Below are 5,079 nucleotides of genomic sequence, written 5' to 3' on the forward strand. Positions count from 1 at the left end.
CAAAACAAAACAAAAAAGAAAGGAAAGCATGGCTGTCACGTATGTCAGTGGTAGAACATTTCTCAGGCATGCACAAGACTAAGTTCAATCCCCACCATGGATAAAATAAAAACCAGGCAGGGTGGTTCAGTGGGTTAAGTTACCTGCTGCCAAGGCTGATGACCGGAATTCAATCCTTAGGACCCATGCTGTGGAAGAAGACAAACTTGTCCCCTGCCTTTCAAATGCCCACAACCTTCTATGTGCACACACAAATAACAACCAAAATGTAATAATAATAAAACACCTTATAGGCTGGAGAGAGGCTCAATGGCTTTGAGGTTCCAAGTTCAATTCCTATTGCCAGCACCCACAATGGTGGTGGTTCACCATGTGAATCCCATTCTAGGGGGACTCTAACACCGTCTTTCTGGCTGCCTTGGGCACCAGGCACACATGTGATATATAAACATACACAGACAAAACACCTGTACACATGAAATTCAAACAAAAGAACAACTACATGCCCCAAGGCTTGCATCAAAGGTGAGAAACTTTGGAGGTGCCAGCCATCTCTGGGCAAGCTGATCTAGTCCCAGTAAGAACCGTAACTCGAAGCAGTTGTCACTATCTCAGCCGCCACGTCTATTCCAGCGTTCCAAACAGCAAGCTCTCAGCTACCAGGAGCAGCATTTCCACTGCATGTATGACTCACCTGTGCAGGAAGCCTGGAGTTACCCATATTAAGCACAGAGACAGATGACATAAAAAAGTCAGGCCAGGGCGGGCTGGGGTGGGAGTCATGATTGCCAAATGCATCCGTGTTCACCTTGCAAGTCATGGTTACTTCCTGTGAGTCAGCGGTAATCACTAAAGCACACAGGTGGGAGCTTGCTCTCACAATCTCTCCTTTTATCCAAAATCCCTGAATCTGGCTCTGTGTTTGGCAGCTGACGAATGTGTGTAGGAGTAACTGCACATCAGCAGGAAGCTGCTCGCCAGCCACCTCCCGAGCTGTGTGATGCATCTCCTGCATGCCAAGTACCTCGGAAAGGCGGTGCCCCAGGACAGATGCCGCGTGTCCAACCGGGTCTCATACTTTCCCAGCAGAAAGGAAGGGGTCTGAAAAGGGGGGGGTGGGCTTCTTTCCAGAAACTTAGCAGCTGGGGATGCATTTCCCACAGGAAGAATGTGCAGTACCAAACCCATTCTCTAACACGTACATTGAAAAAACCGAAGTCACTAAGACACGGTTTTGTTTTGTAGCTTGCACACCAAACAGCTTCAGTTCTGGTCTTGGCCCTGCTTTTGATCCAGGCTGACGAGGGGGCCCGGCTTGGCCTTGGAAACTCACATAGAGCTGCCTGGTTTCTGGCAGCTGAGCCATTGCCCCAGTTCCTCATAACCGAATGTTACCGGCAACTTTGGCTTATACAGACAGGTAAAGTAAGAGACGAATGCCTGACAAGAAGCTCATCAGATCCCGGTTGCAGAATGGTGCAGTGGAGTGAGGCCGGCAGGAGATGGACGGCTGCTCCCCTGCAGCTCAGGGCTGTTCAGTGGATACCTCTGTGTGCTGGAACTCCTCTTGCTAAGCGTCATGGAAAACGAGCCCCTTTTTGGTGGTTCTGGAGTAAGACATGAGAGTGAGCAGCACACAGAAAGCATCCCAGAGTGAGCGCCTGAGAGTGGCCAAGTGTCTCTACCATCCTATAAAAAACCTTAGAGTCAGGAATGGAGATGGCTCAGTGGTTAAGAGCAAAGGACCCGAGTTCAGTCCTCGGTACTCACGCAGGGCCGCTCTCAAACTCCAGCTCCAGTGGGATCCGAGGCCAGACTATATGCCATTCCCATTAACAAGTTTTTAAGTCTTTTAAAAACCTGAGAGCCAAGCAGATAGTATTTCCCAGTAAAATTTGACAGTTGTTAAAAGCTACAGGGAAGTTCAGTGTGGGGTCATTGCCTAGAATCCTGGCACTTGGGAGGCAGAGGCAGGAGAATCACTGCAAGCTCAAAGACAGTCTGTTTTATAGGGAGTTTTATCGAGCACCCAGGGATCTGTATCGAGACTCGAGCCACCCTGCCTTGAGATGATATCCCTTCCTGGTCTTCATGAACACTGCCTTCCAGGGTAGAGATGGAGACAATGTTGGGACAATACAAAACTTTTAAAAAGTCCAGGGATGGGGCAGCTGGAGAGATGGCTCAGTGGTTAAGAACACTGACTGCGTTTCCAGAGGTCCTGAGTTCAATCTCTAGCAACCACATGGTGACTCACAACCATCTGTAATGGGATCTGATGCCCTCTTCTGGTGTGTCTGAAGAGAGCCACAGTGTACTTACACACATAAATCTTAAAAGAAAAAGAAAAGTCAAGGGGGGAAGCAGTCAAAAATAGTTTTGCATTCAAAGTACATGGGCCGGGTGTGGTGGTGCACACCTTTAATCCCAGCACTCGGGAGGCAGAGGCAGGCGGATTTCTGAGTTCGAGGCCAGCCTGGTCTACAGAGTGAGTTCCAGGACAGCCATGGCTACACAGAGAAACCGTGTCTCGAAAAACCAAACCAAACCAAAGTACATGGATTTGAGGCCAGTGAGATGTCGCAAAGGGGAAAAGCACTTGCCTGGATCTCATGTGGTAGAAAGAGAACCAACTCCAAGTTGTCCCCTGATCTCCACACGGGCACCCTAAGCACATGGACGCACACACTAACAAAATGTAATTAAAAAGGAAAAGCACACAGGTGGTAACTCCACCTTTGCCAACTACCTGTGATATAGAATTTGATTTTCTACCCCTAAAATGGAGAATGCCTAGCTATGTGATAACACAGCACAAAGCCAGCATATAAACTACTGGTACTATTAGAGAAATTTCTATTCAGTGGTTGGGTAGGTGCTCTTCCAAAAGCTCAGGTCGTTGGGAGGTAGCAGAACCTTTAAAAGGTAGCAGTCTAGTGGGAGGGAGTTAAATTATTAGGAGGGGTGCCCTGCCCTGCCTGATCACTGAGAGCCTAAGATGTGAGGCTTTGAATGAGAACCCCCACAGGCCCATATATTTGAACCCCTGCTCCCCAGTTGGTAGAACTGTGTGGGAAGGACTAGGAGGTGTGACATTGCTGGAGGTCTGTCATCAGGGTCTGCTTTGAGGTTTCAAAAGCCTATGCTACTCACACTGAGTGCTCTGTTTTGTGCTAGTGGATCAAGATGTGAGCTCTCCCCAGCACTTGGGAGGCAGAGGCAGGTGGAGTTTGAGGCCAGCCTGGTCTACAAAGTCAGTTCCAGGAGAGCCAGAGTTACACAGAGAAACCCTGTCTCGGGGCGGGGGGTGGGGGGTGGGGGGTGTGGAGTGAGCTCTCAGCCACTGCTCCAGTGCTGCGGCTGCTGTCATGCTCTCTGCCTTGGTGATCCTGGACCCTCTGAAACCATGAGGCTCAAATTAAACAATTTCTAAGTTGTCTTGGTCATGGTGTTCTATGACAGGAATTTATCAGTAAGGCACAAATTAATGCCTTTCCTCCTTAAAGATTATTTCTATTTTGTTACAGCAAGAGAAAGCTAAGTAACAAGTTTACATAACAATTAATGGACAAGCCAAGTTTATATCCAAGGGTTGCATTTATTTAGATCTTGTTTTTCCATAAATACTCAAACTATTGTCAATAGACATGATGAAAACAGCTCCCACTGCTGTCTTGACAGGCATGGTCCACCAAGCCTGTCCTTTCCGGAGTGTATACAGGACTAGATTTCCTGCAGTTATGCTCATGTGGACTAGGTCTAACCTGTGCTAATAAACTTTGCCTTTATCCCATTACTACGGAATAAAGTAATAATGAGTCTCTGAGAATACAGGTTAAGCCAACCACCTGGCTTCCAGCATCTTCAGAGACTCATTTTTCAACCATTTTGGAGCAGGTGACTTCAGAGTCTATGAAAGACTATAAACCAGACAGACCATTAGGCCAGACACCCACCTCCTGCATTTTCTCTTCTCATTTAACACAAAAGTAAAGAGTAAATGTCTTCTGCAGAGCGCACAGATGAAAACAGAAATCAAAAGTCCCTCTGGCAGGGAATGAAAGTGTACGTAATGATCCAGTCTTTACCTTTCCTGGGACGTTAAAGCAGACTGTCCTACCCTAAACTTTTGTTAAGGTGGATTTAGAGCAGAGAGAGAGACCTTACATGACCTCAGCTTCTCACTGTGCAAGTTACAGGGTCTGATGTATGGGGCAGGGGCCAGCTGAGCAGTCAGCAAACCTCTGTACAAGCAATACTGATAACACAGAAAAACCGACCTGCAATTTTTGATTCCATAAGAGCAGAGAATTGTTGGCTCAGGTAGCTAACAATACCCTATGTGTAACCAGTCCCTGGCACACATATGAGGAATTCAAGCTTTCTAGAGAGAGAGAGATCTCTGTGGCACGCTACTGTCTGTAACTGTGATGTCATTTTTTCTCCCAGTCTATCCTGAATTTTGTATGTTAATTAAACACAAAAAACTAGGCTCTTATGATGTTGAGAAAAGTTTTTCAATAAAGATGACTCCTCCCTCCCTCCCTCCCTCCCTCCCTCTCCTCCCCCCTCTTTCTTTCAGACAGGGTTTCTCTGGCTGTCACTCACTCTAAAGACCAGGCTAGCCTTGAACTCAGAGATCAGCCTGCTTCTGACTCCTAAGTGCCAGGACTAAAGGTGTGTGCCACCACAGCCTCAGGATGACTCTCTTAAAAACAAGTTTGCTTTTATTTTATGTTCATTGGTGTTTTGTCTGCAAGTATGTCTGTGAGAGAGTCAGAAACCCTGGAACTGAAGTTAGAGGCAAATATGAGCTACCATATGGATGCTGGGAACTGAACCCAGGTCCTCTGTTAGAGCAGACAGTGCTCTTAATGCTGAGCCATCTCTCCAGCCCCTAAGATGACTCTTTGGTGGGATCTGATGCCCTCTTCTGGTGTGTCTGAAGACAGCTACAGTGTACTCACATATATAAAATAAATGACCATCAAAGGAAGAACTCAAAAGACAAAGGAAGCCATGGCATCCCTTGCAGGAGGAGAGACTGCAGGGCAGGCACTGGAAACTTTTCAACTAAGC

This window comes from Mus caroli, unplaced genomic scaffold (assembly GCF_978045245.1).
Source record: "Mus caroli unplaced genomic scaffold, Mus_caroli_1 scaffold_6, whole genome shotgun sequence".
In the NCBI taxonomy this organism is placed as follows: domain Eukaryota; kingdom Metazoa; phylum Chordata; class Mammalia; order Rodentia; family Muridae; genus Mus; species Mus caroli.